We start from the raw sequence: 9955 nt of genomic DNA, 5'->3' as shown, positions 1-9955 counted from the left end.
TTTGGTTTACCTTGTATAATTTTACAAGCGTGTAGGGGTATGAGACCCCTTATTGAAAATTGAAGTATCTGTAAGATGCCTACCGGAGCATGTTGTTTTTTTCTTGAATTTAAGTGGAATAGACAGGACTGGGATCAGTGGCAGATAGCTATTAGGTAAATATAGGGGATGGTTGTTTGTGAGGGGTCAGAAATTATTGCTCATTTCTTCAAGAGGATACTACAAGCAAGCTGGAAGTATCCAAGGGCGGACTGTAAGAATTCGCAATAATTTACAGTTCTGAAGATCAAATTTTTTTGATTAAAGTATACCTGGGCGTTGTGCTTTAAATTTCCAGGGAAAAAAATGGCTGTCACCACATGGCCGAAGACAAAGGACAATGCTTTGTTTACAAAGCAATTGAATGCTTTTAGCATTTGTTTGTATATCGAGTGGATACATCTAAACTGCAGAAGAGACTTTTGTACCTTGAATGGGAAACGTTTATCAATTGAATGGGTTTTAAATCACCCAGCACTGGACAATAGGACTGTTGCATTCTTTTGTTTCAGCCCAGGGAGCTCCGGAAGACACATTAACCCAGTCTAACCATTTTGAGTTAGCCAATCACAGCTTTCTCTTGTGTATTGGACCCTTTCGGTGGGGAATTTTGCACACAGCCCTTGCAAGGCAGAACAGCAGGGGCCTCACCAGGTATAAAGATAACGGCTGAGAAGCTATCTCTCTCTCTTACTTCGCTGGACCAAAGGTGAGCAGGGTGTTCTGACTCCTCAACGAGGTAACCTAGCAGGAGTTTGGGGTGGTGATTTGAGGGTAATTGCTAAGATTGTTTAAACAACATTGCAGTCATTTTATCCCTTGTTTTCGCCGTCTGCAACACCCCTGTTATATAGTTTTAATATAATTACTGTGTTCGTGTGGTATGGTTTATTCTTTGGATTGTAGTTTATTTAGTTAATAAAACTTGATTTTTTTCTCTCATCCAAACCACTTGTTCCGTTTTAATATCATTAATTATAAGTTCCTCCACTCAGAACTAAAGGAGAGGCAGCGATTCGGAACAGCTGTTTTAAAATTGGTTTTTATTGGAACTGGACTAAGTGCAGGCAAAGGCTGCAAGACCAGGAAAATTACTTTAAACCAGTTTAAACAATCCCCCAACACTTACAATACAAGCTTGGCATCTGCATACCAACCACGGTTACTGGACCGTTTGCTGCCTGAATCAATGACGGTTGATTTATTGCTCTCGACACCAGATGATAGGCTCAACCTCTCATTCCCAGTTCCAAATAAACGGGGCAGAAATATATGTGTTGTCCAGTGTTTCGTTTGACTGCACAGCAGATTGCTCAACATTTTCTTTGCAAGCTGCAATTTGCTGGCATAATTGTTGAAATTGAAAGCAGTGCTTCTTGAAACGTAGGCATTGCACTTCGTATTCTCGAAAAAAGTTAACAATTGCTTATCTTTCGTGCAGCATTGACTTGCAAAGATTATACACATTTTACCTGGCAGGACTGCAATACAATCTGCTCTGAGCAGTGTGAAAAAGAAGCAGAGATTTGTCAACCGATAGCCATCAAGTCAGCTGTGTGATTTGCTCAGAACCGAGGTTTAGCAGAGGGGCAAGTGGGCAAGCTGAAGTTAAGGATGAGACCAGGCCGAGACAAAGTATAATGGTGGAGACGGTAATGTTGTTGATTTTGAGAAAATAATCTAATGAATGGTTCAGCAACGGTTCCATGGTGTAATGGTGAGCACTCTGCACTTTGAATCCAGCGATCTGCGTTCAAATTTCGGTGGAACCTGCATTCTTGTTGTCACAGCTGCTGGAAATTTGGGACATACTGTAAGATTTCGCAATAATTTACAGTTCTGAACATCAATTTTTTTTGATTAATGAATCCCTGGGCGTTGTGCTTTTAAATTTCCATGAATAAAAATGTCTGTGACCACATGGCTGAAGACAAAGGACAATGCAAAGCAATTGAATGCTATTAGCATTTGTTTGTATATCGAGTGGATACATCTAAACTGCAGAAGAGACTTTTGTACCTTGAATGGGAAATGTTTAACAATTGAATGGGGTTTAAATCACCCAGCACTGGACAATAGGGCTGTTGCATTCTTTTGTTTCAGCCCAGGGAGCTCCGGAAGATACATTAACCCAGTCTAACCACATTGAGTTAGCCAATCACAGCTTTCTCTTGTGTATTGGACCCCTTGGGTGGGGAATTTTGCACACAGCCCTTGCAAGGCAGAACAGCAGGGGCCTCACCAGGTATAAAGATAGCGGCTGAGAAGCTATCTCTCTCTCTTACTTCGCTGGACCAAAGGTGAGCAGGGTGTTCTGACTCCTCAACAAGGTAACCTAGCAGGAGTTTGGGGTGGTGATTTGAGGGTAATTGCTAAGATTGTTTAAATAACATTGTAGTCATTTTATCCCTCGTTTTCGCCGTCTGCAACCCCCCTGTTATATAGTTTTAATGTAATTACTGTGTTCGTGTGGTATAGTTTATTCTTTGGATTGTAGATTATTTAGTTAATAAAACTTGATTTTTTTCTCTCATCCAAACCACTTGTTCCATTTTAATATCATTAATTATTAGTTCCTCCACTCAGAACTAAAGGAGGGGTAGCGATTCAGAACCGCTGTTTTAAAATTGGTTTTATTGGAATTGGCCAATGCAGGCAAAGGCTGCAAGACCAGGTAAATTACCTTAAACCAGTTTAAAGAAGCCACCAACACTTACAATGGCTAGCCAGGTAGGAGTGGAGGCAGTTTTTGATTTAATAAGTGGTCTGGATTTGGAGAAAGCATCAGCTGTAGTTTCTCTCATTTTCAGTAGGTGGGTAGCCCTGCGGATGTTAGCAGCAGCGTGTAGGCTGACCTATCGGGGTATAGGTGGCTGGGTTAGGAAGGGTGTGAAGAGAGAGTAGGAGGAAAGGCTTAGGGAAGCAAAGGCAGCTTATAAGCTGGCCAGCGCCCTAAGGTTTGAGGAAGCAGATCATGGCCCCTGTAGGGCAGAGATAGAAAGCTTTAACATGGCTTTAAATGCATGAAAGGGGATGATTTGCATGGTCAACCTGAAGGCAGGTCAGCCGGACTTTACTGGCAGCCCAAGTAGAACCATCTCACAGGCAACACCCAGAACGGTGCTGGATTGGGAATTAGAGACCCCAAGACCGCAGCCCACAGCTCCGAATCTTGAGGAGCTCTGGCAGCGAGGAGGGGTGGACAATGGGGTGGTAGGTGAACACCAGCAGGTCCCGCTAGGCAGGCGGGGTCCAGGACCAGTGTACCCCCTCCAACAACGAAGGTACGGTCCGCCCGTGAGGAGTGAGTCTGAGAAAAGGAATCCTCAGCCCACAGCATGTTCGAGTTCCCAGGCAAGCACTGTCGCTTGTGTGGGGGGAGGAGCCATTCATATTCAGAGTAAGCTGTTTAAGCCAGGGAACAGGAAAGGAGAGTTCTGGGACCCCTGTAGAGCAGGTCCAGCAGCAGAAATCTGGGACAAGGGAGGCACACAGGGGATAGTTTTGGCCCCAGGAAAAAGGCAGGTCCAAAATTCCCCAGTTAAAGCCACCTGGGTGAGGGAACATGAGTTTGCTGTCCATGGAAGTTGAAGTTCACAGCCTACAAAAACAGGAACTGTGACTTGTTTCCAGGGAAAAGCAGACAAACCCAGAGAGAGACTTGCACCGGCAGGCTGCCAGGTACATTATACAATGCGGGCTATTAGGACATGGGGAGAAGGTTCCCAGCCAGCTGAGGCTGTGACCCAAGCTCAGGGTCCGCCAGCCAAAGTTTCCCCCATAGAGACACCCCTCAGGAGGTCTCAGCGGGTGCCCCAGCCTAAGAAAGCATGGTCACCCACTTTACAGTGTTTAAGGCGGTCTCCCGAACCAGGGAGAAGCCATAGAACAGGGGTCCCCACTCAACAGCCATAAGCTGCGAGGGACCAGAGACAGGAGGCAGTCCAGCTTCGCTGCAGCCAGCAGCAATCTGCGACAGTGCCAGAGATTAGCCTGGCCGTCCGGAGACGGGCGGCATTTGTATTATAGCTATGTGTGTGTATATAGCGTGCTTTTAAGGTGTATTTTAAAGTTTTGTTCATATAACTAGTTTTAAGTTAAAGTGCAAAGAGTTTAAGTTTACATGTGTGCCAAATGTTTGTATTTTTGGTCCGAGGCCGAGGGACCCGACCATGTCTCCACCTAAGGCAGCAGGTCAGTGAGACCTGGCTCCATGTCCCTTTTAAGTTTTTGCAGGAGATGGGAAAATGAAGCAGCCATGTTCGCCCAGCCCGAGCTGGACATCGAATGAAGATACGGAATGTTGGGGATCACCTCACCACTGGACGAATCCAGGAGACCCCGCAGCGGTCTTCGGGAAAAACCGGACAGAGTCCGGAGGAATTTGCCTACTCTTCCTCCGGGGAGGAGATGGCCCCAGCTGGGTGGGGCACGGCCCCCAACCCAGCACTATCCTGACCGAAGCTCACTTGCGGGAGACCTCACTGTTGAGGAGTCACAATGGGGAAGCGCGGGCGCCTTGTGATAGGGACGCATTCCTCGGGGGTGGGTGGTGATGACCCGGGAAAGATCGTATAGAGGAGGGGGAGACCCAAGAGTCGTGTTGGTGTGGTCGGGGGAGGGAGGAACTCACCCGGCGGCCCACGGGCAAAGAGTATAAGTGTGGCTGGGAAGGATGAGTGGGTGGCCAGGTCAGTGTGGGGCCAGGGAGAGCCGCCACACAGGCACCCATCATTTTCTGCAGCCAGTCGAGGGAAGATGGGAGGGGGAGGGACTAGGAGTCATGAGATCCCATACTCCCCGGTCTTGGTCTGTGCCAAGGTAATTTTAAACGTGAGGGGTACCCCGCGTCCACAAAGGGACAAGGGAACGGTTTGGGGCTGGCGGAGCAGGTTGGTCGGTAAATCCATTCTGCCTGTTTTAAAGTTTAAGATGATCAAAGGGGGGTGGAAGTTACTTTTACTGCCCGAGTGGGAGGAGGAATACCCACTCGAATTTCGCGACCCGTCATCGGCACGTGATCGGGGTTCATTAAAGCATGTTGTTTAATGATTTTTTGTATTTTGTGTTGCAGCCCCAAGTTGAGCAGAGGCGTCGGGTCCTCTCCATGCTTGGGACCAGTTTTGTGACAACTCCAAGTTGAGCAGAGGTGGAGGATCCTCTCCGTGCTTGGGATCATTTTGAGTACATTGTGTAACTAAGATTGCAACATTTTGTAATAATTTATGATGTAAAAAGTGATTGTAAATTTTGTTTACCTTATATAATTTTACAATCGTGTAGGGTTATGAGAACCCTTATTGAAATCTGAAGTATCTGTAAGATGCCTACCGTACCATGGTTTTTTTTCTTGAATTTAAGGGGAATAGATGGGATGGGGATCAGCAGCAAATAGCTATTAGGGAAACACAGGGGATGGTTGTTTGTGAGGGGTCAGAAATTATTGCTCATTTCTTCAAGAGGATACTACAAGCAAGCTGGAAGTATCCAAGGGCGGATTGTAAGAATTCGCAATAATTTACAGTTCTGAAGATCAATTTTTTTTGATTAAAGAATCCCTGGGCGTTGTGCTTATATATTTCCAGGGATAAAATTGGCGGTCACCACATCGCTGAAGACAAAGGACAATGCTTTGTTTACAAAGCAATTGAATGCTATTTGCATTTGTTTGTATATCGTGTGGATACATCTAAACTGCAAAAGAGACTTTTGTACCTTGATTGGGAAATGTTTAACAATTGAATGGGTTTTAAATCACCCAGCACTGGACAATAGGGCTGTTGCATTCTTTTGTTTCAGCCCAGGGAGCTCCGGAAGACACAGTAACCCAGTCTAACCACTTTGAGTTAGCCAATCACAGCTTTCTCTTGTGTTTTGGACCCTTTGGGTGGGGAATTTTGCTCACAGCCCTTGCAAGGCAGAACAGCAGGGGCCTCATCAGGTATAAAGATAGCGGATGAGAAGCTATCTCTCTCTCTTACTTCGCTGGACCAAAGGTGAGCAGGGTGTTCTGACTCCTCAAGAAGGTAACCTAGCAGGAGTTTGGGGTTGTGATTTGAGGGTAATTGCTAAGCTTGTTTAAATAACATTGTAGTTATTTTATCCCTTGTTTTTGCCGTCTGCAACCCCCTGTTATATAGTTTTAATGTAATTACTGTGTTCGTGTGGTATAGTTTATTCTTTGGATTGTAGTTTATTTAGTTAATAAAACTTGATTTTTTCATCTCATCCAAACGACATGTTCCATTTTAATAACATTAATTATAAGTTCCTCCACTCAGAACTAAAGGAGGGGTAGCGATTCGGAACCGCTGTTTTAAAATTGGTTTTATTGGAATTGGTCCGGTGCAGGCAAAGGCTGAAAGATCAGGAAAATTACTTTAAACCAGTTTAAAGAAGCCCCCAACACTTACAGTACAAGCTTGGCATCTGCACACCAACCACGGTTACTGGACTGTTTGCTGCCTGAATCAATGACGGTTGATTTATTGTTCTCGACAAGAGATGATAGGCTCAACCTCTCATTCCCAGTTCCAAATAAGTGGGGCAGAAAGATGTGTGTTGTCCAGTGCTTCGTTTGACTGCAGAGCAGATTGCTCAACATTTTCTTTGCAAGATGCATTCGGCTGGCATACTTGTTGAAATTGAAAGCAGTGCTTCTTGAAACGTAGGCATTGCACTTCCTATTCTCGAAAAAAGTTAACAATTGCTTATCTTTCGCGCAGCAGTGCCTTGCAAAGATTATACACATTTTACCTGGCAGGACTGCAATACAATCTGCTATGAGCAGTCTGAAAAAGAACCAGAGATTTGTGAACCGATAGCCATCAAGGCAGCTGTGTGATTTGCTCAGACCCGACGCTTAGCAGAGGGGCAAGTGGGCAAGCTGAAGTTAAGGATGAGACCAGGCCGAGACAAATATAATGGTGGAGACGGTAATGTTGTTGATTTTGAGAAAGAATCTAATGATCTTTTTAGCAATGGTTCCATGGTGTAATGGTGAGCACTCTGAACTTTGAATCGCAGTGATCCGTGTTCAAATTTCGGTGGAACTTCAATTCTTGTCCCAGCTGCTGGAAATTTGGGACATACGAGCTTGGCATCTGCATACCAACCACGGTTACTGGACCGTTTGCTGCCTGAATCAATGATGGTTGATTTATTGTTCTCGACGTCAGATGATAGGCTTAACCTCTCATTCCCAGTTCCAAATAAGCGGGGCAAGAAAGATGTGTGTTGTCCAGTGCTTCGTTTGACTGCACAGCAGATTGCTCAACATTTTCTTTGCAAGCTGCATTCGGCTGGCATACTTGTTGAAATTGAAAGCAGTTCTTCTTCAAATGTATGCATTGCACTTCGTATTCTCGAAAAATGTTAACAATAGCTTTTCTTTCCTGCAGCAGTGCCTTGCAAAGTTTATACTCATTTTACCTGGCAGGACTGCAATACAAGCTGTTATGAGCAGTGTGAAAAAGAAGCAGAGATTTGTGAACCGATAGCCATCAAGGCAGCTGTGTGATTTGCTCAGAACCGAAGCTTAGCAGAGGGGCAAGTGGGCAAGCTGAAGTTAAGGATGAGACCAGGCCGAGACAAAGTATAATGGTGGAGACGGTAATGTTGTTGATTTTGAGAAAAGAATCTAACGATCTTTTCAGCAATGGTTCAATGGTGTAATGGTGAGCACTCTGTACTTTGAATCCAGTGATCCGAGTTCGAATCTCGGTGGAACCTGAATTTCTTGTCCCAGCTGCTGGAAGTTTGGGACATACTGGACTGGCATTTGCATACCAACCACGGTTACTGGACTGTTTGCTGCCTGAATCAATGATGGTTGATTTATTGTTCTCGACATCAGGTAATAGGCTTAATCTCTCATTCCCAGTTCCAAATAAGCAGGGCAGGAAGATGTGTGTTGTCCACTGCTTCATTTGCCTGCAAAGCAGCTTGCTCAGTATTTTCTTTGCAAGCTGCATTCGGCTGGCATAATTGTTGAAATTGAAAGCAGTGCTCCTTGAAATGTAGGCATTGCACTTCATGTTCTCGAAAAAATTAACAATAGCTTTTCTTTCGTGCAGCAGTGCCTTGCAAAGATTATACTCATTTTACCTGGCAGGACTGCAATACAAGCTGCTATGTGCAGTGTGAAAAAGAAGCAGAGATTTGTGAACCGATAGCCATCAAGGCAGCTGTGTGACTTGCTCAGAACCGAATCTTCGCAGAGGGGCAAGTGGGCAAGCTAAAGTTAAGGAAGAGACCAGGCCGAGACAAAGTATAATGGTGGAGACGGTAACTTTGTTGATTTTAAGAAAAGAATCTAATAAATTCTTTAGCAAAGGTTCCATGGTGCAATGGTGAGCACTCTGAATCCAGCGATCCGAGTTCAAATCTCGGTGGAATCTAAATTCTTGTCCCAGCTGCTGGAAATTTGGGACATACGAGCTTGGCATCTGCATACCAACCACGGTTACTGGACCGTTTGCTGCCTGAATCAATGATGTTTGATTTATTGTTCTCGACATCAGATGAAAGGCTTAACCTCTCATTCCCAGTTCCAAATAAGCGGGGCAGAAAGATGTCTGTTGTCCACTGCTTCGTTTGACTGCACAGCAGATTGCTCAACATTTTCTTTGCAAGCTGCATTCGGCTGGCATACTTGTTGAAATTGAACGCAGTTCTTCTTGAAACATAGGCATTGCACTTCGTATTCTCGAAAAAAGTTAACAATTGCTTATCTTTCGTGCAGCAGTGCCTTGCAAAGATTATACACATTTTACCTGGCAGGACTGCAATACAAGCTGCTATTAGCAGTGTGAAAAAGAAGCAGAGATTTGTGAACCGATAGCCATCAAGGCAGCTGTGTGATTTGCTCAGAACCGAGGCTTAGCAGAGGGGCAAGTAGGCAAGCTGAAGTTAAGGATGAGACCAGGCCGAGACAAAGTATAATGGTGGAGACGGTAACTTTGTTGATTTTGAGAGAAGAATCTAATGAATTCTTCAGCAAGGGTTCCATGATGTAATGGTGAGCACTCTGGACTCTGAATCCAGCGATCCGAATTTAAATCTTGGTGGAACCTAAATTCTTGTCCCAGCTGTGGTGTATCTGCCTCTAAAAGCAATTGTGGTGTATAAGCCTTTAAGAGCCCCAGGTGTGCGTAATGCCGGTAATTGCCACTTGGGCTATATAAGCCTGTGTATTGTGTATATCCTTTAGAACCCCCCCAGACTTGCTTAGTAAATACTATGAACCAACTCCTGTCTTCAGTGTCTTTATCTACACACGGACACTACAGTGGCGACGAAGTGGAAACGGACTTACCTGCAATTCGGCAGCACCTCAAGGACATCGATTCCTCCAGCGTCCAGAAGACTCAAGGAAGTAATAGAAACTGTGGTTTCACCAGCTGGCCAAGCTGGTGGCAGGTACTGCGCTAATCCTTCCTGGGCGTCAGGCTGGGGCTCCAGCGGCGGGCTCTACAGCTGAGACAGGCAGCGAAATCGGAGGCAAGAAATAACGGACTGGGAGGGAGCACTCGGCAGATGGCCGGCGTGGCAAGCAGGTCAGCGTTTAGACCTCCGTCGGGAACGAGTCTCCAACAGTGAGTAAACGGAAACCACAGTAAAACAGCGTTGTTATCGGTAGCAGCGGCGGGAAAGTGCAGGAAGCGCCATATCGTTGCTACAGAGAGAAAAAAAAAAGCGCGGGAAGCGCCATATCTTTTTTTTGAAATGCCTAAGTCTGGCAATATTGATGCTTTTGATAACGAAACAGAACCTAACTTTGGCAATATTGATGTTTTTGATAACAAGATAGAGGATTGGACCACATATGCAGAAAGAGTGGAGGTGTTTTGCACCGCAAATGGAATAGAAGATGAAAAAAAAGCTTCAGTGCTTCTGGATCTAATGGGCGCAGAAA

General features: G+C 45.1%; 1 non-coding gene across 1 annotated transcript; it reads left to right on the top strand.

The window, feature by feature from the left end:
* Window positions 1-7698: 7698 nt before the first annotated feature.
* trnaq-uug (transfer RNA glutamine (anticodon UUG)) lies at window positions 7699-7770 on the top strand. Its single transcript has one exon. It is a non-coding gene; the product is annotated as a tRNA-Gln (tRNA).
* The last annotated feature ends 2185 nt before the right edge of the window (window positions 7771-9955 follow it).

Source organism: Somniosus microcephalus, unplaced genomic scaffold, assembly GCF_052327205.1.
Source record: "Somniosus microcephalus isolate GS21.2 unplaced genomic scaffold, FLI_Smic_1.0 unresolved_chr4, whole genome shotgun sequence".
Lineage (NCBI taxonomy): Eukaryota > Metazoa > Chordata > Chondrichthyes > Squaliformes > Somniosidae > Somniosus > Somniosus microcephalus.
Note: the sequence above shows the minus strand (reverse complement) of the source record. Positions and strands in the feature narration are given on the sequence as shown.